The following is a 26,227-nucleotide window of genomic DNA, read 5'->3' as shown; positions in this document are numbered from 1 at the left end:
AAGTTTCATTACTGTATTTTAATCACGTTATTGTGAACCTCTTTGAGATCAATTATATCTAAAGGATATAGAAACTCATTAATAGTACAAATAGTGATAGTACAAATACGATACCAAAAATAAACTGCTTTACAACGTGATTAGGAATCCAAAAGGAAAGATTGGCCCACCTCATCAACACACTTGCTATGTGAAAGTGGGGCTGTTTGTACTTCCCAAATGCAGCTGAGCTCATGATATTATTGACATGGGGGAAACCAATTTTCTTTGCTAATGAGAGAGAGGAGAATTAAAGGAGTTAAGAGGCAACATCACTACCTAAAGAACAGAGGTTTGTCCCTTATATGCCTCATAGCCCAAACACATAAAGGATAAACAATTTAGCATCATCCACTCTAAAGATTCTCTATGGACTCTAGCAATAGTGCTGGTGAGTATAGGCAGCACTATATTCCTGATCTGAATATTTTGCTAAATCAAACATTGTCACTTTTGGCTGTAAAATAATTTGTTAACACAAGCTAAAATTTGCAACTCTAGATATAATGAAATTAGTATAATTTAGTTTCTGAATAGACATTTTAGGCAATGTATTATAGTTTGGGAACTGGGAGTGCCAAACAAGAACTATCACTCAGTGCAAAACACAATTCAAAGCCACACTACTTAAAGGTTTTGCTTTTTCAGGATCAAATATACTTCTAAGCCAAGATGTTCGAGTGAAATGGTATTCCTCTATTCCTTTAGACTATACGGAGGCATTTCTTGTTGGCATTTTCTTTTTGTTTTATATGTAACCGTGGGAACAATGTGACGAATTTCCCAAATTTGATCTCATATTAAATGCATAGCTGGTCAGGCGATGATCAAGTTGCAAGATTAGATAAATGTCAAGAAACAAGTAGTAGTATACATCAGTAGAAATTGGACAGTACTGAGTGAACAAAGAGAATATATATAAAAAGCAAGGATGGGGAATTTTAAAAATATATTTTATATGAAATAAGTTTTATTTAAAGACAGCAATGGAACATCTGATAAACCAATTGAGAATAAAACAAAAAAACAACAGAGGGACAAGGTCACAATATTTTCATTTTTTAAATATACATGCATACATACATACATACATACATTACAACAAAGAAGCCCTATAAAATTGTATCTCTATTAAGCAACAGCCGTAAAGGCAACATTTCACTTAGTTTATCTCCAGAATTCCTGAAACTTTATTTATATTTTATAGCCCTTGAAAATAGGCTTCATGTTTATGAGTTTCTTCATGAACTCCACTTTCTCTTGTTTCCCTTCCAGCAAAAGGAAATGATCTTATTATTTGTTTGCACGTTGGAGAATGTGAACAAAAGAAGGCACCTGATATAACACTGTATAACATTCAAATGAGTAGGTATCTTATGAGATAAAAGAAAATAGGTAGGCCAAACACTTGTACGTTGTGAGAAAACTCTAACAAGATTCATCAAGTGTCTAAAAATGCCTCTCTTTTTCATGAACTTTCACACTTCCCCTTCTTCCACTGCACTAAGTGAATTATCTCTAATCAACCACCCAGAAAGGCCTGTTGAAAATTCCAAATCCTTCAGTAAAATGCTCACTGTTGTAGCCCACTACACAAAATATCAAAGAACAACCACCAAACTAATTAGGGGACTAGAGAAATGGATTAAATGATTAACACTTCAAAGAGCTAAACATTTACAGCTTGATTATGCAACAACATCAAAGATGGCTCTAAATATTTAATAGTATAAACATCAGGAAGAGTAATACAAGATGATAAAGCTAAGAACCAAGTTATTAAATTAAGAAAGGAAAAAAAAATCATTCAGGAGATTAAGAAAGTTGTCCTTGCAACATGATAGAATGGCCTGTAAAAGAATCTCACAAGGGAAATGGTGGAAAAGGGAAATCTGGACAAAAATGTACTGTATGGAGCAACTTCAAGAGAAAAACATATTGACCTATTGGATTTCTAACATCTATCATTTTTATGGTTCTATAAGAATGCTGAAGAACTTTCACCTAACACATTTCATATATTCAATGTGCAGCATAAACATTGTATTATAGATGCAACACAGTAAGAAAATTGGCAGTAAATAATGTATTAAGACACTTTCCATTATAAATTAATCTTAAGAAATAAATGGGTTTAAATAAGAGGGTTTTTCCCTCCAGTGTGCAGCTGTTTGTATTCATCCAATATAACTTGCTAGAATACACATGTTTTTATTAAGTTACAGTGAATTTCTTAGTATCATTCATCTTTTTTTCTGGGGCCATTCAGAGCTTAAACATTGTTCCTGAGGACCCAATAACATTAACAAGGTGTCAGGTGCTAAAATAGTGAATACTACATGAGACCTTGCCCTTTATATGTGCATTGACACGTGTTATACATGCAAACTCACTTCAGTGCCGTTGTAACTTTGAAAGCACACTAAATGATCTGCTGTAAGTCTAGAATTATCTGTATATTTGAATGAAACCAATTTCACCAATAACTAAAACACAAAAATAGAGGAAAATTATAAGACAGTGCTCCACTAAAACAACTTTTTAAAAAAATCTTCTGATTTTTCTAATCAGAAGAGCAGTTTTTGCATTTTCTTATACAGCAGATAAGATTTGCAAACATCCTATTATGTACTCTAGAATACTCTGAAATTCATTTTATTTATAGAAATGATTTTATCCATAGAATATCTTTCCTCTTTTTTCTTAGTCTTATTCATTGAAATTGCTCAAGATATTTGCATAACAAAAACAACAAGCTGGAAGACAATTTAAAGGATTCAGGTGTTCTAAATTTTTCTTTTAAAGTATGCACATATTTATTGCATAAATAAGCCAAAAGACACACAAGGTGGAATATCGGTTTGTGAGAGGGACATGTATTATATGTATTTGTATCTATAAACTTTCAGTGACAGAGATGGATGGATGTCTAACCATTAGTGTCAGCCAAAGTTGATTTTAGATTTTATCTATGGTTCTAATGAAACAATGAAATCAGGCTTACTATGCCCTTCCATGGTTCTTCTTCAACATATTATTTGATCCAAACCCTGTAATTTATTTATTTTTACATGCAGTTTACTCTGTATCTATATCATTTTCCCTTAATAGCCCTTATTTGGGCTCTGGTTCCTTTTTTGCCCACCACTAGCAATAAAATCTTATATCCGAAAAGTCCTAATTATGGACTTTTGAGACTTTTATTGATTAACAATTCAGTTACAGGAATATTAATTAACAATTCAATGACATGAATGTTGCATAGATATAACAAGTAGGAGTGCCACACTATCAAAGATATTCTTGTGGTTATTAATACTTAAATAAGTGGCTAAAGCTTACTGAGAACTGTCTATTCAGTAATCATAATTTCCATAAACAGTCAGATTGCAAGATGGATGGATGGATGGATATTTAGATAGATAGATAGATAGATAGATAGATAGATAGATAGATAGATAGATAGATAGATAATAGATAGATATATGTGTAGATATAGATGAGACAGACAGACAGACAGATAGATAGACAGATGTGGGGGGGGGATTACTGCTTATCCTAAATTTCCACTTCAGGATGTCACATAGTATCATGATATTTATAAATGTAAACAGTCAAGGTTGAAGATAGCGTCAAGAGAACTGCTCTTTCTCTGGTATGGGGAAGCAATTATGTGATGCTGATGTTGTAGCAATCTTTTCAATATCTTCAACTGGAAACAAATGAGCAATACAGAAACAGAACTGTCTCACTCACTAATCCACTGACACTGCCTCAAAAAAAAAAAAAAAACCCACCAGCATCCCAGATATCTTCTGGGGTTTTTTTCCCTGCAGTTCCCATGCAACAGAGGACAATTTCTTGCTGTTCTACAAGTGCAAAGATAACCACTTTTATACATAATGCTAAACCAAGACTTGTTTAACCACTGTTGAACAAGTCAAATCAAAATTCACACATATGGCTGCAGACAAAACAAGGCCAAGCATCGTGGTTAAAACAAAGAGCCATATGGCAACAAGAAGTCATGTTTTTTAAAAAATAATTGATTGCCAAAAATAAAACAAAGATACCATGTTGAAACAGGATTATATGACCAAACCACACTGGATATAAAAATCATATCAAGTCTCATGACTGAGAACCAGAGAAGAAAAGAGAGGAACTACACGAAGAAAATCTTAACCCCTGCCCTTACCTGACACTTGGGAAGTGAAAGGTGGAGTTTACACTCTGAGCTACTACACATCACTGTATGTATCAATTCTAAGGGGAATTTATTTGTTAGTTGTGGATTTTGTTAAAAATGTGTATATATATGTATGTACACACACATACAAGGGCAACTACTGAAACATACTTAGCTAAAAAGTATCCAGTAAAGCTGCTTAAGTTCCATGTTAGCTATTTTAATGTTAACCTCATTTACTATACTGACTTTTGATATGTTCAGTCCAAAAGACTTTGCCATGTTTTTTTAAAAGAAAAGTGCAATGTATGCAAATAGTATAAAATATCTCCATTATTTTAACAATGGGAAACATTGTTTATAACTTTAGTATAGAAAAATGTCCTATTATGAATAAATGTCATATTCTGAAATTCGCAGAGCAATATTTTCTCAAACTTATTTATATACTAAGCAATTCTATTTATCAATTTAATGAATTCAGCAAATAATTTTCTGAGCCACTTTTTACAACAGAGACCTTCCAAGGTATTGTATACAATACAATCCTAGTAATACTTTAAAAACATTATAGAAAAATAGAAGAAAATATTAAAATGACACACTCACTCTTGTATTGTCTAGATTGTTTTACATAACATTTTTCAGTGTTTAAAATTATGTTTTAATAACCATGTCAATAGCTCCAAAGGAGAAAGCACTGGCTAGGGGTTTCTTTCAGGTTTGTCCCATGTTTCCAATTTATCAATCACAAAAACAAAGATAAGAGATTTCTTTACCCATCATATTTTTTGCCTTTTGGTTTCAGACCTTTATTGCACCTCAACATGCATAAAAGTTAACAGTGCAGTACGGATTACAAATCTCCCTTCTCTCCAGGACTTTACCACATATTATGGGACAGCACATATGTTATAGAGTGAGACTTTCAACTTTGTTTGAATTCATGCACTTCTTGAAACATCATGGGCATTATCTACAATATATGCCACGAACAGTGGCTATTCTCACAAAATGTGTGCTACGATGGATTCAGTTAGTAACAAAATATCCATTTCACAGAACGGACAATTGGGAAGTGTTTTAAAATTATTTGGTATTGGAATAGATGACAGATGTATACCCTGAGTTTTCTAGCACAAAGTCACAGACTTTGTTTCATTCTAATTTACCACAGCTCCTCTTTTTCTCACATCCCACATTCTAAGCACGTAACAGCCTCATCATTCGTTTTTTTTTTCTTTTTAACATCACACCTCACTCTCTCACTAACATTGAAATCTATCTGATTTCACCTTTTACTTCCTCCTCTGTGTTTCGATTACTTCACAGATACCCCTAAATCCCCCATTGCTCTTGGTAGATTTCTTGATTCCAGTCCCCATTTTTCCTGTTTTCTCCCTCCTTTCACCTCTGATAGCCTAGAAATGCCTTCCAACTTCCCTTTTCTACTTCATCAGGACATTTCCAGAATCTTCTGGATTATTTTTCTACTGGAATGTATGGCTCCACTGTCATGTCCAAACCTCATGGTTTATCCCTTCCTTCCTTTAGGTTTTACAGTAGGTTAAACTCTTCTGACTAACAGACTCGCTTCCAGCTTCCCACAATTTTTACTTACTAATTAGTTTTGGGCTCTATAAACACAGGATGTTAGGTTTCAGCTCTTCATTTTCAGACAGCTATTATTGATGTTGTTCTTATTATTAAACTCCAGGTATCAACTGAGACCAGATGTATATAAATGTAGGTATCTGTGGGCAGCACATTATCTATTGCATTTGGTTTGCACAGGAAAAGCAAAAATAAGACAGATGGGGCGGACACGCTTTTGTTTGCTTCATCTGATAATCCAGTTGGTTCTCAGAGTGTCTATTTTCATGAGCAAATAATAACAGTTTTCAGACTGGAAATTAAGAAAGATTTTATATGAAACACATATCAAGTTCAGTTCGGGCACTTTCAATATTAGACTGATTAAAATTGAACAAACTTTTTTAATTTAGACATGTTATATGTTGGATATGGCAACCATGTTTATTTTAGTTAATATATTTTGAATGGTGCACAGTAATAACTTGTATTGAATAAAATAAAAATTTCTATTGTTTCAGAGCAACTGTTTATGATTGCTTCTATTTATATTTTATATTTTAGACCTCATGTGCCTTTTTTATTTGAGGAGTATTCTAAACAGAAAATAGTAATAGCATTTTCCCTCCAGTTAGGATCTTTAGAACAAGTCTTGCATATAGATACAAATAAAGTTGAAAATTAATGATATCTGGTTTTGTATAAAATTCTAAATATTTTTTTAAAAAACATTTCAATATTTAACAAATAACAATGACACTTTTTCCACTGAACTGATCTACTAACATTACAAATTTTGATTAGAAGAAAAAATGATTTTGGTAGCACCTTTACTCTTGCTCACATCTGAATGCTTCATTTCTCCACCCTACACTAAACAATATGATAACTGAGGCCTTGTTTTTTAAATACATGGACAGCTCCCCATCAGCTAAGCAGCCATGCAAAACCAAACTGCTGATAAGCGACTTTAAAGGAAAGATGCTCCACTACCAGCCACAATTAACATCTGTTTTAATGAACCAAAAATATACAAAACAAAGGAGATATTGCTATAGCAGATGCTTCCAGGCCTCTTTGTATACTGTTGCCAGGAATAAAATTCATAAACTAATGTTCTTCCAATTTACCTAAAAAATACTGAGGTACCTTTGCTCTGGACAATGGCTACTAAGGTACAACCTCTACAGAAAATAAGCAGAACATTTTTTTCTTAATACCTGAGTTGAGGGTAGTGAGAGAAGGAAATTGTATTTCTAAGTAAACCCTAGACGGCAGGTTTTGCCATTGTTTGTTATCTCTTTGCTACAGAGTAAGCCTTTGTTAAAACATGCTAAATTTCAACACTTTGAAAGATTTATATCATTTGAACTTGTGATATACTTGATCATGCTGCATTGTACGTATAGAATGTCACCCGGTAGACAAACATATTCGAAGAACAGAGAGAATAACTTTGCAAATAAAACACTGCAATAGTAACAACCCTTAAATCTTAAATACCTAGACTATACAGTACATAGACAAATACAGAACAAGACATGTTTGGTTTGAACTAATTTTGAAAATCAGGGGGAAAATCCTACATCTGTCACATTGTGCTCTTAAGACTCCCAGACCTATGTGAGACAATTCTAATAAGTAACAATAAATAGTCAATGCTATTCTCACAAAAGTGCCAAAATTTGGGCTATAAATTGAGTAGCAATTGAGTAGCAGAGAACAAGGTCCTACAGAGGACCTGAAGCCATAAAGGAAGACATGTTTTCCTCTCCTCATGTCTGGCAAGCCTATCCTGACATCCATTTCCTCTCTCCAGTAATGCTGTATGATAAGTATGCTTTCATAAAAAGCTGGGAAAGCCAGGCTAAAAATCTGTCTTGTTAAGGAATTCATTTTTCAGCTGTAAAAATGAGATTAATAAAGGGATTCATAATAATGTCTCTATTAGCATCTAGTTTCCTATCCAAGATTTGTCTTGCTTTTGACAGTAGCCAACTTTTTAGTTGTCTGCCTCTTGGTTGTAAGTGACTATCTTCCTTATTCAATGCTACTTCCAGGTCTGATTTATGTTTCATTTTAAGGTTCAGGCTTAGCAATATGAGATAGAGAAGTACACAATTATCTGTGGTAGTTAACTCTGCTAATCACTATTTGTTCTCAGATTAGTTTAGCTTTACTGCAATTTAAAGGACTAAATTGGAATAAAACACAATTTTTGCTATGCTAATAATCTGTGTTGCTCAATATTTTTTAGAATATGGTTTATTGCCTAGTTATGTATGAACCAAGTCAAATGTCATTTATTTACCAATTTGTCATTAATTGAATCAAGGATTGTGCAATGTATAATTGCAATGCTAATTTGTGTGCCACAAGCTTCCTTTTCGGTTATTTCTTCTTTTGTGCATGTGTTAGACAGTCCTTGTGCTGCAAAATACCTTGCAATTTGACTATAATTTTATTGGGTGTGTTTTTAAAATAATGCTCCACAAATAGATAAATGTGCAAAGGTCTTTGTTTCTATATAGAGAATAATGGAATCATGGAACTGTGCTAATAGAACCAAAACATTTTTAAAAAGAAGTGTTTTAAAAAATGAAATTGGAGAGCCCAAGTACATTATTTTTTGTGCTGCAAGAGATTAAAGAGTAGAATGTTGCCCATTTAACTCAACACAAATTTCAGGAAGGTGACAGCATGCAATTCTGTGTGTATATAATAGTTCCATATGTCATCAAAGTAGATGATCCAGATGCAGGACAGATGTGTTGTGCAAATTAATGCAGCTGAAGCCACTTGGATGAAAATTAGATACCTGAAATCAGAGCTTAACCTGCAATTGACAAAAAGTACAGTTCTTTTTTAATGGAGGCTTGAAATAAAGAACATGGATAATGAGTTAACAGTTACATACGAAGATAAATTAAGAAAATAGAATTCCAATCCTCTCTCTTATAGAAAAATATGATGAGCCTCTAATGCTTATAAATGCACCAGAGCTGCAGCTTTGCTGCTTATTTCTACTAAACCTCCCTTCAAGCTGGTTTTCTAATGAATATATTGATTTTAAACCTTTGTGTGTTCTCAGAGACAATACAGACGAACTTAATTATAATCAATAAAATTTACAGACAGTGATGCAACCCAGCAGAAATGTTCTTATCCAGTACAGCCAGCATATTGTTCCACATGTGTTTTTTTCTAGTGCACTTGTTCTATAACCTTAATAAATATTTTATGGTATATAGTGAATAACCAAGTATCAAGATGGCAAATTTTAATGGCTGAGAAATAATAGCCTGAAAGAATTTACTAAAGAAAATACATCTACTAACACTAAGTGATTTCTTGACTCTTTACATAAGCATCTACAAAGCCTATACAGCAATAGCAATGGGACTGTATTACTTCACTGTACCCCACTGTCTCCCCAAATGCTTTCTATATAGTCATGAGATAACAAATATATTTTAACTCATTATATTGTAAGTTAGCATGTGTTGATAAAAAGCTGCATCTCTTGAATTATTCCGAAAATATATAATTGTAAATTTTGTCTTTTAGAAATGTCTGACTATAGAATCTTAAAGGAAAATCATTTTTTTTGTAACTTTCTCCTTAGAAATAACAAATCAATCAGTTCTAAAGGCAAAAGGTTTACACAATCTGAAGAGAAACTAGATAAAGTCTAAATCAATTGGCTAAAAGAAAGGTCCCCAAAAGCATCGGTTATTTGGATTCCAAGAGCAAATCACAGGCTCTCTTTTACCAGAAAATAAACTGATGAAGTTGCTTCTCACCATCCCAACTAGCTTTCTAGGACATTCTCTGCCACCTCAGCTTACCTCTGTTTCTTGGAGGGAAGGTAAGCACTCTTTCAAATGAAACACAGGGTTACAACTCTTATCATTGTTCATTTTATAAAATGCCTACTGGCTTTGAGAGATGCTTACTAATAAACTTTTTAGGCTGCAATTTTGTAATATACTAACTTTTCATGGAATTGCTTTGAAATAAAATAATATATAAAAATCAAATCAGGTAATATAAAGCCTACTGAATGCCAAAGGAGGTATCTACACATAGTCCTATGCATGTCTTATTGGGGTCCTAGGTGTTGGAACATATTGGACCAAACTTTTGCATTATAACATATTTGCTTATTATTTTCATGTTAATAATGATCCATTTCATTAAAATACCAACTCTCTCTCTCTCTATATATATATATATGACTATATAGTTATATTATTATGTGCAACATGGCTGCTTTATATTTTCCTCATTATATACTATAAAGAATACAATTAGCCTGTCTTAATTCTATTTAAGCTATTGTTTTTGGTGATTCTATCAAAAAGCTAATGTATTCAAACCTGTACAATGTACCTTCAGAAAAGAGTTTAAAATAAGACACTGACCAATGGATACCTTTTATTATAATATAATGCTTCAACAATGAAAAAAAATATTAGAATTCAGCTCAGGCCTTTCAATTCAGCACAAATAAATTAACAGAAAGCTTCAACTTACTTTCTATTTCCTGTTCTGCAATAAGTCGAATATAAACAAAGAACAAATAATCAAAGAATATCTGAAAAGAAGGAGATTTCTGTGAAGTATACTTGTTTCAGGGAGCATTATTTCTTCAATATAATATTCTTAATAACAACCTTGAAATATAATACTAAGATGGAAATCAAGTTTGCTTTTTTCTATCAAAAATAATTCTGGATGAGCCAGTCAAACACCCTCTACTTTTTGGCTAAACATATGTACAATTACCAGTTACGGTGTATAGTTTTCCATGAACAAAATGATCTTATTAACTAGTGATCCAAATTATACCCTTAGATTTATTATGACATCATTAAATTAATAACTACACACTGCAGAATAGATATTAATATTAGAAGTACAACTTAAGAATGTAAGTTTTAAAGAAACCATTCATATATCACTGTACTGTTATAACATGTCTATAAATTCAGACAATTGTCCAAACTACAAAATAGGCAACAATGAAGAAATACTAGATCATTATATTTCTTAGAAGATCAACAAATTACAAATGGTTGAATGACTAATTCAAGAATTGCATTTAATAATTGAGTTCCATAATTTTAATTTTATTCTTTTCATGGAATAAAGAATTGGGTTTTATTATTTCATTAACCATGGCTCTAGTCTGTCAGGCAGTCAGAATCTACCAACTGCCTAGAATGCTCAAGACATATTGTTTAATGTTTCATACTGCTCCAGCAAGTAGCACAAAGCTATTAGTGGTTTTGCCCTGCTAAAAGCTCAGCAGTGGGCATAAACGAATTTAAGATGCAATTTAAAAAAAGAAGCCTGGAATACAATGTAATGCAAACTTGTGCTTGTTTCAAGATGTCTAAACTCTGACCACACCGTCAGTCTGGCAAAAGGCAAGGAAGGAAAAAAAGTTCCCTATAAAAAGTTCTCACACCCTCTTGGCTTAAGAGACAGTGGATATTAATCCTCACTCTGCCTGCTTAGCTTCCTTTTTGTGGTCAGCTGAGAAGCTGTGTGGTTGGTCTGAAGGAGACCAGTCCCATTTTCCTCCCCTGTGTTAAAACAAGAGAAAGTTGGTCTGTTACACAGTGAATAAACCACAGACAACCCTCTGTACTGCTGCTTTTCCTTGAAATGTGGCCTGCAGCTATTCGGCTTTCTCAAAAAGGTTTAATTCAAATCATACACAGTACTGCGAGCTGCCACGTTTCCAAACGTGCACATTCCTTTCTAATCTGTGCTCTTCAAAACTGACAGATTCTGTTTTCACTGATAGCCAGACTAAATGCAATGGCCAGGATCCAAAGACTTTGTGAAATGAAGGTCAGGTTTTCACTGAGAAGTGGTAAGTCTACACTGAGGATATTCTTTGGGTCGCAGGTGGGGCATTTCCATTCAAAATATAAACAAATTTCCTCACATGGGGAAAAAAGTATGTCTAGGACAATGAAAAGAAAAGAAACCTTTTTGTCTTCATTTTCTATTTTTTAATTGAAGAACACAAATCATGAAAGTTCTCAACCTAGATTCTGGAATGGTACTGTTTAGATATTGATTTTTCATTTCAATGGGAATAAGGCATATCATGAGTCTAAGGTTACTTTGAACATGTTATTCGCAAACAGCAGTTTCCCAGGATGCATTGCAAAGGGATGAAGTAGAAGTACAATCTAATTTTAGATTTTGGAATATTATGGGAAATGGCTGGTCACCACTCAAAAGCACACATGCAAATATTGAGAAGAGTAATCTTCAAATTTTCTAATGATACTATAGAGCAGGGGTCCCCCAACTCTTTCGGATTGTTCGTCAACTCACAAACATTTATCATATGAAAATAACAACAATAATGGATAGTTCTATCACCTCTTAAGGATCCAGAATGATCACTTTGGGATACCCTGGTATAAAAAAAATCTTAGGGTGAAATGTCAGCCCAACCATTAAAGTTTATAAAGCAAATTTAGGACTACATGTAATCTCCATGTCAGTCTAAGTCTGTTGTAAAGAAAAGGTCATATAATCAGCTTTTGCGACCTTCTCCGTTACGAGCAAAGCTGTAACTTCTGATGAGCAAAGTAAATGGGAAATCCAAATTCATTTAACAACCATGTTATTAACTTAACAAATGCCATGATTCACTGTGGGAAGAAAAGTTGTAAAATAAGACAAACTCACTTAACAAATGTTTCACTTAGCAACATACATTTTGGGCTCAATTGGGTTAGTAATTCAAGGACTACCTGCAGTGCATGCCCATTTAGCTTTTTGAGAATGCAGTATTACTGGAGTCCTAAAGAGGCATAACTACTCTTAGGTATCCATGTTGCTGTAGAGCTTGTATAATACTCTACTCAGACAAGTATTGCTAGACAGGGATAATGTAAACAATTGTCACTCTGCAAAGCTGCAGGTTAGATTAGATGGGTTGGACTGGACTAGGTAACTGAGAAAGGCTGCTCAGGAGCTGTTCTTTTAGAAGTTTAATAACAGTGATGTTGCAAAACACAACCCCAGCTGTTTTATTATATTTTAGAATCTCGGCCACATGGAGCAGTCTGGTTGAAACAGAAAACAAGTCTGGGAAAAAACTGACATTTAGCCAAGAGTTCATATCTGTTCAAAGAAGTCCTCTGAATTTCACATACTTTTCGCTTCAATTTTAAGGGCTGCAATCAAGAAAAGAAAAAGAGACAGGAAGAAAAAAAGATAAGATTTAAAAAAAATCAAGCTCTAACTTTTATTGTTTTATGGCTTAGATGCTAGTCAGTGAGCATCTATTATATAAAACCAAATACATTTGTGCATTTTGTGGAAGTTTTCAAAAAATGTCTTCCATTAGTATGGTAGTCATCTGGTTTTCTAATATTTGAGAGGAAAATTAAATGAATAAATATTCTATTTTAAAAAATAAAATATACTGACTTTTAACAGAGGTCATATTGGCTACCATCATTAACCTGGACTCAAATTAAGAGGTATTTAAATGATGGCTAGGCCTCAATTATATCATTACAATTCTTATGTACAGAATACTAGGTATATACAGTAAAACTCTTCTTGGAGAAACACTGACATTTTTTTCACAAGAAAAAGAAAAGGCTGAGACTTCTGCTCATGAGGTTGATATTTTTGTTTGGTACATTGGGTCTCAGTGGACTTTTTCCTGTTGTACAGTAGACCTTTAATCACTAAGTAGAATAGATATTGGTAATATCATCCTCTGAGTAACTAGGCATGAAAGGATAATTATTATGTATCATTTTTCTCCATGAATTCTGGATATTTATACTGTAAAAACTAAACATGATTATTTTCCCCCACTGTTTTAAATTCTGGGATTTTTAAAGCTGAAATTCAATCATTCAACTCTTTTAAAATTCCCCTGCATTTTCTCCAGAAAAAGCTCTTGTAGAAGCCATATCCTCATTGTAAACTGCCTACAATAATAAGTTCACCATAGTATACAAAGTCCTATAGTATACAACATAAATTGCAATATATTTTGACCAAGAAAGCAAAAACACTTTATTGAATCATCTGTATCTTGTTATGGGAGAAGAAGCACTGTAAATTCTTAGAAAAAAAATATAATTCCTCTCAATTCATGACCGAGCCCACAAAAATAAAGCAATATTTCAATCTATTCTGAGAAAGCTACATGGATTTTTGGATGGTAAAACCATGGATGGTTTTAAGGTAATTTCTTACTTTCAGAACTATTAACTTTATACAAACCACTTTTCATTCTAAGAAAATACATTACCAAATTCATAAACAGAACAACTACAATGGTTACTGTAATATCGGTTTGGTTTTTTTCTCTCCAACAACAATTTTAGAGACAGTGTTTTAAAAAGAGTAAACTCACAGTTTGATTCATAACTAAAATATTTTCAGAAACCTACAGCTTCAAATAAAATAGTATCAAAATATAAGAAACCTTATTATTGCTATTTAAAAACTTATTTTACAACAGAAGATGGAACATAATCAGCTAACTTCAACATAATCAGCTTATGTCATTTATTATAATTTGTCAAATGAGTAGCTGGATAGTGTTCCGGACTAGCAGGCTCGAAAGCCTGCAACTCTGATTGGCCCGCGAATAGCAGATCGTGATTGGTCACCGCAGACTGATCCGATTGGCTAGTAAACGGGCTGCCGCAATTGGCCCAGCCAAGAGCGGCAAACTCAAATCGCCTTCATTGGCTGCCTAGCCGCAGCCAGCCCTATATAAGGGGCTGCTGCGGCCGGGATAGTTTGCTCAGATCTGAAGTCACTAATAAAGAGCTGTTGTTGTTATCTGAGTCTTGCCTCTGTTCTTGAACCATCCTCCCAGATCTAACAGATAAAGCAGAAAAATTAAAAGTTTAATTTAATGTAATTTTTTTATCTGCTTCAGGAATTTTAATAATTTTATGTAGCTGCATTGCTTTAGGTCCTTTATTAATAGCCTATAACCTACTGATGTGTAATTCTGACCTGAACACAATGAACAGGTCCCCTACAATTGTCATATCTATAATTAGATGATATATTAATAGTGTTTGACACCTGTTATGTTTTTAGCCACCCTTTAAAAAGATCATTATATCTTTGCATTTTCTTTTCTTTTAAAAACAAACTATGATGTGTATTATCAATAAAATAACACAATGTAATTTTATCAAGAAAAAATTATTTCCTTACAGTTAATAAATTTTAGGCACGCATTAGCTTAAAAAAGGATGATAGGTGAATATATCTGAATGTGAGGTGTTCATTTATCATGAAAACATGCTGTTTCCAGGATTCAATTCAGTTCCAAATAAAAGATTGCAGACTACAGCTCAGTTACTGGATTGGGATCAGGGGTGAATTCTACCGGTTCGGACTGGTTCGGGTGAATCCCTTGCTTCAAAGGTCAGCTGGCAGCGAACTGGTTCGCTGTGATGAGCATGTGCCCCCCCGCCTGCCCCTGCTCTTTCCTGAGCTTTATTTCCTTTTTTCAGAGTACAGCTGATTCACGCAGCAGAGCGGTTTGATGTGCCTCAGCTGTTTTATTCACAGGGACTGCAATAGAAGGTAAGTATTAGAGCTTTTTTAAATGTGGAGCATACACGCGCAAAGCATGTGTGCACACGCAGAGCATGTGATCACTAAACCGATTGTTATACCAGTGGAATTCCACCCCTGATTGGGATATATGACGGAGGTTCAACCTGGACATTCAGCATTTTCCAAATAATCATCCAATAATACACACTTCCACATAATACGACTTCCTTCAAAACATTTCTGTTTTTGCTTCCGGGAGACAAAACTATTAAAAACTATTTTGGTTCACGGCAGCCTTGCAATAAATTGCTTCTACATTCTTCGCTGCAGCACTTGGATGGCAAGTCCCAACAAATCATTCACTGTAAATAGAAACTAAAGTTGGGCAGTCACAAAACTAAATCTCTTTCTCTCTCTTTCTTTTTTGATTCACCCTGAAAGTTACTTTTATATAACAATTTTAGGGAAAACTGTACCTATTCTTTTCAGACTGTCTCTATCTCAAGGTCCCTTCAATAGTGTAAAAAGTAATTGTAATGGGTTATAAGAGTAACCTTGAAGGAACTAGAGCAAGAGTCACAACCAAGACAAGGATCACACAAAAGGAATTTGAGTCCAAGACAGAAAATGTAATTTGAGACAGCTTCTCAGGACTGAGCCTCCCTTTTTTTTCTTGTAGATTAAGGGAGGGAAGAGAGAAGCACGTTCAGACTTGCAAGATTCTGTTATTGTAAACGTATAATAAAATAATTAGCATTCACAAGTTTGGTTTCCTACTCAGGTCTACTTTGAAGGGAAGCCTCATTGAAGATGCAGAAGGATTTGGATTCATGTTGGTTCCATTTACAATCCAATTTGGATATCTCTCAAATCAACATACCACAGGTGAGAACAAATTCTCCAATGCATTGAGAAAAGGTGTGAATAACATTCAAACCAGATTTAGAAAAAATGCATTCTTTGTCCAGAAGCTGGATAAATAAAAAGAGCTAGGATGTTTAAAAATAAGTACATGTTTTGCCAATGCTTAGATAAAATGAATGTTCCTATTCAATAGGTCAATGTAAAGATGCAGCAAGAATACAGGACCTCATCCAATTTCCTCTGGCCCATTAATTTATTTTCTTCTGTAAACACAGAAAAACAACATTTTGTAAGAAACTTTTTTTAAGATCAATGAACTTCACCACAGGATCAACACCAGTAATGGTCAGAAGGTTCAATTAAACTGATTTATTGCAAAAAGCCTACACATAAGAATCTTATCAACTAATGGTCAGCATTTGGTGTGAGTTAAATTAGGGCCAATGGCATTCAAGAGAGGGGGTTGAACTAAGTTTGCTTGTGGCTACATAAGAATTCTAGTCTGATCCCCCTTTTTACTCTGCTCCCAGATTCTGCCATTTCTTCTCTTACACCAATCATTGGATGTTTCAGGATTAGAGATTTCAAAAAGTGCACAAAATAAAATGTCTCCCATGTATAACCATTAAAATTGTTGGGGATGATATGCTGACTCTGTAAACTGCTTAGAGAGAGCTGTGAAGCAGTATATGTCTAAGTGCTATTGATATTTCCATAAGTGACACAGCATTATGTAATAAGAGAAGATGTAACATAACCAAGCTTGGTGTTCTTGGTCACTGAGCCTGGACATTCATTTAAATACTTTCAAAAAGATTCCAAAACTACCTAAGGTGCATAGAGATAGTCAAGTGTTTTCACTGCACTTCTCTTACAAAACCAGAATCCATTTCCCATATCAGTTGTGTAAACTGAGTTTAGGAAAAAAAGTTAGTCAGGCATTTGTCATGTTGCAAAGCGGTATTATTCCCCTCAGAGCTTTCTATTGCTCTTCAGTGGACAAATTCAAATAAAAAGACAATCACTGTATAGGTTTAAACTAAGCTAAAATCACTAATAATGACCAAAATCTATTCATAAATCAGTGCAGTATGCTTTCTCATTCTCCTCTGGGCAAGATACACCCAATCATGAGCCTAGGAATGCAAGTGTTTTCCAATATTGTGGCCACATTGTTTTCAATTGAGTTCTGCCCTCCAGTATCACATTGTCTCATCTCCCATAATCATGACTGGCAATTCATCAAGCTATCAAGAAGATTATTTTTTCTGATACAAATCCCATAGTCCTAGGAAGCAGGTTCCTTCACTTTAAAAGTCTCCAAAAGCTTCTTGATCTCTCGTAATAGTGAGTGTTTCTGCAGAACAGCATAAGCCTAGCTTTCCTCAATTTCCTCTCCCTCCCCTTGTAAGGAGCAACTTCCTGCAGATATCAATGTAGATCAAGGGTGAGCAACTATGGTAACGTCACAACAACCTATGGACTTCAACTCCCAGAATTCCTGAGCCACCCATAAATACACACCACTTGTCAAGCATCCAAATTTGGATCATGTGACCATGTGGATACTGCAACAGTTGTAAGAATAAAAAACTGTCATAAATCACTTTTTTTCAGGGATGTTGTAACTTTGAACAATTAATAATAAAGAAATAAATAAATACATAAATAATTGTAAGTCAAGGACTATCTGTAATGTGGTTTTAGCCTCGGGTTTCCTGAGTAATGCCTCACTATATATACAGGTATTACCTGTTATATTAAATCAACTTCTAAATTACTTCAAATTTTGGTGAAATACCATTTTGGTAAAATTTGAGGTAATTTAGAAGTTGATTTAATATAGATTGGTAATTCCCCTGTTAAACAAATCAGTTGTTAAGTGAGTCATGCCTCATTTTGTTGATATTTTTGCTACAGTTGTTTTAAGTGAATCATGTGATCATTAAGTGAATCTGGTTTTCCCCATTGACTTTGCTTGTCAGAAGCTCCCCAGGAAGGTTGCAAGGGACAATCCTAGCGCCCTGGGATGCTGTAACTATCATGAATACCAACCACCTGAAATTTGACCACATAAATGTGAAAAATGTGAAAAATTGTCATAAGTCACTTTTTTCAGTGCCGTTATAAATCTGAACTGTCATTAAATGGAATAGTTTTTAGTTGGGGACTGTGTATTATTGTTATTTTTTTAAAAAAAAACTACATGGAAATGTCTATGCTCTGACATCACAGAATATTTTCGAATGGGATTTATATTACATCTTGTAATCTTTGCAGCCACTTCACTAAACATAAAATGAGAAAAAAAGATATAGAAAGGAAGTGCCAACGTAGCAGCAATACCATGCTGATTGAAAGGTAATGCAACCACTGGAATGCAAAAACCCAGGATCTACTTTTACCCTCCTTCCTAGATTGAAAATTAACCAGAAAAACATATGATCCCTACCTCTCTCTTAGGTACATACTTATACAGAAGTATACAAGTGCCCCAAGAACTGTGTGCATCAGTGTGAAATGTAAACACTCTTCAAATATCTGTGTGCCTAGTACAATTCAAACACAGAGGTTCAGGCATTATAGTTTTATTGCACAACCATAATTCATACCTCCTCCTTAACTGTCTTATCATGAGCTTTGGAAATAACAAGAACAATATTTTGTGCTATGTATTTTTAGTACAGAACTCTGTGCACTGCACTTTCACTGACCTTTGTAGCATAGACCTCCCTGGTGTTAATTCCATTTTCAATACATGGTAAAGTAAATCATGTGTCAAAACCAGACAAATGGCATTAACTTTGTGCACGGCTTACACAGGAGTCACTTCAAACAAATACATTTGGAAAAGAATGAAGCAGACCTGAATTGGAAAGGAAAACTTTCATGACATTTAGAGGGATTGTCCAAGGTAAATTTAAAGAGGTACATTGAAATCTACTTTGTGCGATGTTTCCTCCTCCTCCTCACAAAAATTACTTAGGAGGTTTTTGATAGCCATGTAGTGCAGTGCTTTTATTTCAACAATGCTATCAATACCATGGTAGAATATTTATTTGATACTAAAGCAAAGGAAGATACCAGCTAATAAAATATTATAGTTGGGTCTTGTATAAAATAACTTCCCTTCAGCAGACTCCTCTATGCATCAGGCAGTTCTTCATATATAAAATTCAGCTTTGTTCGGGTATTTTCCCACGTCATTGTACTTGTGCTTTTAAAGTTGTAGCAACGTTTCAGCAGAATCTCATCTGATGAGATTCTTCCGAAACGTTGCTACAACTTTAAAAGTACAACTACAATGACGTGGGAAAATACCCGAACAAAGCTGAATGACATACATACATACATACATACATATATACATACATACATACATATCCAGGTATTCCATTCTAAAACATATGGTACAGACCTTTCTATGTCTGCATAAACTACCTCTTTAGATCTAACATTTTAACAAGCAGTATCATTGTAAACTTTAACCCCAGAGTTTACTTTGATACTTGTATTATAGTATCATTGTTATCTATAAATCTTACTTCAATAGTCTGGTTCATTTAGGCTGATTTCATGCATCATAATGAACCATCTTTTAACATGATATACATGATCTAGGATAATAGATAGGCTTCTGTGGTCCCCTTTCATCTCCTAAAAAAACCCTCTAGAATTTATTTTTTTGTAATAATGGTATCTAGAAGTTTCCCGTTTGAATGACAAGGACAATTATGACCAACTAAATTACCAAATTTTCTAAATTCTCTCTCAATTGCTCATGCTAGTTAAGACTGAATCTTGTTTATGACTATCATGTTGAACCATGACTCATGTCTGAAAATATAGCTACATTCTGAAATAATTTTTAAATTTTTAGATTAATTTAGGAGTATGACTAAATCACGGTTCTCTATTATCACGATAGAGTTGAATGAGATTCAAATGAAAATATATTCATTAGCAGAGAATATAAATCAGTTGATGGTTTATCTGAATATAACAAGAGCTAAGTTTCCTTCTAAGCTTCTGAAAATTCATTTGTGAATTAAATATGCAATATATCTAGTTTCCTGTTATTATATTGAAATCACAGGGGAAAAAATTTCATATGATCTTTTAGAACATTGTTATTTACTTAATTAATATCTTTCCAAGTATTCTCAACTATAGCTACTTACAGAGTAAGCCCACATTCAAAGCAAGACATGAATAATTCAAAATTTTAAACCTTGTTATTACAAAGATGTCAAGTTCACACATTGTCAACACTAATAAAACTTTCAGCCTTCTCAAACCAAAGACCTCTGTCAATTACTGTGTTCATCCTATCAAAGACTCCAAGGCAAAGACAGAGCTGGATAGTGCTTTAGTGAGAGAAGAATGTCTGCAAAATGAGCTTTTTGTGTTGGTCCAAAAAGAGAATGTTTTGCATAATTAAGACCTTCCACCTTTCACCCAAATATCTACTCCATATTTTAAAGGCTTGAAGATGAAATGCCATATCAAGAAAAATACAAAATAAAAGAGCAGGTTAAAAAATACACAAATCTCAAACAAAAGAGTGCAGTTACTCACATCATATATTATGGTAGGAACCAGAAGTAGTAAGGTCAACAAACATTTTTTTTTTCCTTTTGAACACAAGTTTGATGAATCTCCCAGTCTGTTGACCCATCACAATACACACCATTGATTGAACACTTTAGCTCAATAACAGAATGTGTTCCTTATTTTTTTTAAAAAAGTGAATATATTCCTTGGTGCTATAATAATCAAATTCCATTATTAAAAGGCTAATGATTTCATCCTTGGGAATAAGGCAATAATATAATGAATACCATAGATGACTCTAGGTAAGCTTGGTTGGATTATCATTCTGCTGGAATGGCTCCATCGTCAAATAACAAAGAAAGCATACTCCACAAGTATTGAATTGGCCTTAGTAGCCAAAAAATCTTTCTGCTTGCCATTGAAGTTGACCTTCCCATGTCTCTAACATATTCTCTGATGTTAGACCAAATTTAAAGAGATGTTATGGTGCTTCTAGGCAACTTTACTGGTATTTATTACTTCAGAAAAAAGCAAGATTTCTGCTGAAATCCAGAGATACATCCTTGATGTGCATTATGCTTCAGGGCATTTTGCAATATGATTTCAGCTGATGAAACACTATCTGGCTTCAGTGCTATCCTAGTTTATATTAAAACAAAATGCATGCCTAAATTTTCACCATTCAAAATATCAGGAAAAAATAAATTAGTAAAATACAATTTAAAAAAATCAGTAGTTAAAGCTTAAAATGGTGCAGCTAAATCAGTTACAACACAATGGTCAAATCAGCTGCATCTTGAGAGGCACTGAAACTATATATATGTGACAATTACAACTCATGCATGCATATTCAACAACAGACAATATCAGCAAGTAAGCAGTGGATAATGTCAAGTTTTATTACTGATGTTTCAGCAAATTGCTTATAGACCCTCAGAGGATCAATTCATCAATTCAGATTGTCAACATCTAGATCCATGTTAAAAGTTTTTACTGTCCTCCTTTAAAACACAAATGATTTCAGGGGCATACAGCCAAGTCAAGTGGCAGCCGTGAGCTGTTTGGAGGATAAACCTCAGAGTTTGGTAGATACAATCAAATCCAGCTGCTTCTATGGCAGCATATGGTTAAGTAAATCATGCCTGAGGCAGGCTGGATGGTAAGCAGCCAAACCTCTTTAAAATGGGCACACAGATTATTAAATCATCTTATTGCCAAGCCAACCACATGAAGACGTTTGCTGGTCTTCATAAGATCCTATGTGGTGGCCTCCTATAAACTAACACTTGCTTAGACAGTACCACAAAAATTAAGACAAATTGTGTGGCTGTATAAGACCGGAGCAGTGCCAATGGCCTTATCTGAAAACTCTACGGAATAAAATGTTTCTGTGTATGGTGTTTAAAGCAACGTTTCAGATCAGAACTCTTCATGATCAATAAGGCAGCATCTATTGACAGGACCCATTTTCATTCAGAAGAAAAGTTCAATTCTGATAAGCTATTTGCACTGCATTTTCCAGGATATTAACAGAGGTGGTATTCAGCAGGTTCTGACCAGTTCTGGAGAACTGGTAGTGGAAATTTTGAGTAGTTTGGAGAACCGGAAAAAGCCACCTTTGACTGGCCCCGCCCCCATCTATTCTCTGCCTCTTGAGTCCCAGCAGATCATCTGGATCTTCTTTGGTTGCCCTGCGTGTTGGCCATGCCCACATCTAATTTAGGAAAGGGGGAAAAAGTCATGATACATCACGTGATGCCTCCATGATGATGCGAGTTTGACACCCCTGATGTAGAGGTTGAGTTGTAACAAACATAGCACACAGTTTGTAATGTCTCAGATACAGATATAGCAATTTGAGAAAATTGGAGTTCAATTCTTTTTTCCCCAAGTTTTTCTTTTATCAACACATGATAAGGTTTAAAAGGGTGATTATTTTCCTTTAATTCTAGATTGTGGTTTCTTAACCTTGGCAACTCTGAGATATGTAGACTTCAAATCCCAGGATTCCCCAGCCAGTTGAAGTCTATACTTCTTAAAAGTTTCTCAGGTTGAGAATCCTGCTTTAGAACGTTTAATTATCTTCCTAAAAAATAAAAGACTATATTGAAGTGACCATAAATGACAATATATCATGTAATTCCATTCATTATATTGTACAAAAGCAGGTTCTGCATTTGCTAATACTGCTGTACCATTGATTTTGCCCTGATTATCGGCCATATTTGGTCTAGTGCCACCAGGGTAGAAAACGAGACATCGTGACTTCAAGTACTGCCTTAGCTATGAAAGCCAGCTGGGTGACTTGGTCCATTTATTCTCTCTCAGCCCAAGCCACCTCACAGGATTGTTGAAGGGAAAATAAGGAGGAAGGCGCATCAGATATGTCTGCTGTGTTGAGTTACAATAACAAAGATGGGGTACAAATGTATAAACCAAAATGAACAGAATCTCTTCATAAACAACCAAAAGTGAATGAATATCCTCTTTTTCTTTAAATGAAAAAGGATTCCCCACTAAACAAATACAATCCTAAAATGTTAACGCTATGTCTACCGTATAGGAATAATGTAGTGTTTTCAGCAATAGAGTTTTTCAAAGTGGAAATAATGTTGATATCATACTTAATAATGCAGGTTCTTCCTGAAGAAAAAGAAACTTTTCTTTCCAAAATAAACCATATTTTTTCAGCAGGCATACTTTTCTTAAATCTTATTCAAGGCCCTGATCTCTTGATTCTGAAAGAGGCTGGAAATAGAGTGAAGGAAATAAATTTCAGTTCCAGAGACATTTATTTATATTTTTAATTATTTATTATACACAATAGACATTTATTATCAGCAGGCTTAATTCTGCCTGTATTCACAGAGAAGGACAAATTGAGTTAGGGGATTAGTCCCTCAGAGAACTGATTCGAGAAGTAAAATAAAAAAGCAACAAGCAAGAAAGCACACAGGGCACAGAAATACAGCAATACATTTCTGTAGTTAATTGACCTACAATCCAACAGGCAATTTGTTCTTCCTCTCCTTGACTTATGACTCTCCTTTCTGATCTCTCTTTAATTTGTACTCCTTACTGCATCTTCACATAGAGCTCTGGTAAATTTAATGCAAATCTCATTATTTTAACTTTACTTTAAATGGAATCAGTACTTGTAATTTGCAAGTACAGTGCAGACTGTGAGGGCAATGGCTTGTAGTTTAGCATGTTTACATACAGACTATGTCAGCAGAAACCACTCCTTACCATAGAAAGATTGTTGCATGTGCAAGAAATAAATAACCTTTGACATGCTGGTTAATTACATCAGTTAGCTGCTATCAAACATGCATGAATGCTGTGCTAATGAAAAACCTTCACTGTGCAAAACGGAATAGATCAAGATATTGGCAAGTACTATACTAGTTAAATCTTTATACAAATGTAAAGCAACAGTATTAGAGCGGCAGGCTTTAAGTTAAATGGAATAAAGGTTTTATAGAGAACAATACGTATGCTAATAGACACTCCACACTACAAATACAAGAAAATTAGAATATTTAAATATGACAGTGCAGTCAATTTTAACCATTAGCCTCCAGGCCAAGGACTGTCAACAACTCCCTGTTAATCCAAGTGATTTAGTTCTGCTTCTTGAGTGAGAAGCTCTTCACTTCGATTTCTCCAACAGCAAATAAATCTCTGTCACTTAAAGTTGGTAGCTTTATGAGAAAAATATTGCTTCAAAAGAGCTACTTGAAAATACAAAGGGGGCAGAGTCTGTCTGTCTGTCTGTCTGTCTGTCTGTCTATCTATCTATCTATCTATCTATCTATCTATCTATCTATCCATCCATCCATCCATCCATCCATCCATCCATCCATCCATCTATGGATCCTAGGTAGAGGCTAATATTAGCCTCTAGGTAGAAGCTAATATTTGGAAAAGATTCTCCTGCCCGAGCAGGGGGTTGGACTAGATGACTTCCAAGGTCCCTTCCAATTCTGTTATTCTATGGTTTATTCTATCCATCCATCCATCCATCCATCCATCCATCCATCCATCCATCTAAAACTGATATAGGTTAATGTGTGATAGACTGCTTTGCATACAAGCATCTGTTCAACCGAACTCTAGATGCCCTCAAGCACTTTTGATCTTCATGGATCATTCTGAATCATACTGAATCATACAGAATCAGAATGATCATACTGTAAGCAGTTGACTTTACCTAGATGCTTGTATTCTACTGAAACCAGTAAGAGTGAAAGCAATTGCCTAATGCAAATGCCTCCTTAAGAGCTTTGCTTAAATGAATTCTAAAAAAGCGTGAACCAAGCATCCCCAAGGAAGTTGCTAAAGGACACAGGAACAGAAACAGAAAATGTCACTTAAAAGTAGCCACTTGAGACTCCTAAGTATTAAGAGTCATTCCAACAATCCCATCAGCTGCATATGAAGTGATGATGAATGGATAGCCTTAAAAACATTTACAACAGAGCACAACAACATTTTTACTAATTAAATAAACAAATGGTTTTCACATTCAATATACTTAAAAATGACATGGCCAAACCCTCTTATGTATCTTCGTTGCAAGAACTGGAAATGAATAACTAGATACTGTTACATTACTACAATTAATACATTATAATATTAAACTAACACTAACACTAAACAGGTCCGCACTGCAGGAAACCATTATATGGTTAGTCTCTGTTTCCTTGTGTGGGTGCTTAGAGCCCTGATTAATTGTTCTTTGTGTGTGTTATGGGGGAGGGGCAGGTTATTAAGCTAGAAATGAATGACAGCTTTGGAGAGCAAACTGTCCCTTTTTCCACTGTTAAAAAATGCTGAATAAGATTTTAAAATCACCAAATACAAACAATTTTTTGATTACATTTCACTGGCAGAATGTTACGGTTTTAGGGTTAGGGTGAAGATTGCAAGACACAACTTGTAATGTCAGACATTGTGATTTGCTATGTCCATTATCTCTGGAAAATTTGAGTGTTCTTTTTTTTCTCCAGAGGGATACAGTCCTTCAAAGCCTTGGATAAATCTCTTCAAAATATATCAACAATTTGTACTTTTTAAACATGATAAAAGTAAGAAAATATTAAAATGTACGTTCAAACTTTTATCCTGAACTGCAGACCCCCATCATAAAAACAACCAACTAACCAAAAAATACTATATGCTTCTTGGAAATATCTACTATATATTTCCTCAATTTAGAACATTACACACTGACAGAGGCAATAGCTCTTAGGATTCCATTTCATTCGAATTCGCAGTTTGGAATTGCAGTTCCAATATATCAGAAGGGCTAGGATGGGGAATGTTGGTGTACTGTTAGCACAAAACAATCCCTTTTCACTAGCACTAATCTAGATTTCGGTCATGATCTACAAACCTGGGTCTGGG

At 34.4% G+C, this 26,227-nt stretch overlaps 1 protein-coding gene and 1 long non-coding RNA gene across 14 annotated transcripts in view; one reads left to right on the top strand and one right to left on the bottom strand.

The window, feature by feature from the left end:
- NFIA (nuclear factor I A) overlaps positions 1-26,227 on the bottom strand; it is a 485,231-nt gene that overhangs the window by 226,864 nt on the left and 232,140 nt on the right. The gene's annotated exons all lie outside the window — the stretch shown is intronic.
- The window catches only part of LOC148126149 (uncharacterized), a 38,440-nt gene that overhangs the window by 8,511 nt on the left and 3,702 nt on the right, over positions 1-26,227 (top strand). Inside the window, exons 2-4 of one of the 2 annotated variants that reach the window (XR_015742887.1) lie at positions 15,355-15,427; positions 16,182-16,285; positions 18,250-18,339. This is a non-coding gene — a long non-coding RNA (uncharacterized LOC148126149). Of the gene's footprint in view, positions 1-15,354; positions 15,428-16,181; positions 16,286-18,249; positions 18,340-26,227 lie in introns of those variants that run through there. The other variant, XR_015742888.1, reaches the window with a different exon arrangement.

This window comes from Pseudonaja textilis, chromosome 3 (assembly GCF_049901715.1).
Source record: "Pseudonaja textilis isolate UNSWEBS1 chromosome 3, rPseTex1.2, whole genome shotgun sequence".
Taxonomy (NCBI): domain Eukaryota; kingdom Metazoa; phylum Chordata; class Lepidosauria; order Squamata; family Elapidae; genus Pseudonaja; species Pseudonaja textilis.
The sequence above is the reverse complement of the archived record's forward strand: the minus strand, read 5'-3'. Positions and strand labels throughout refer to the sequence as shown.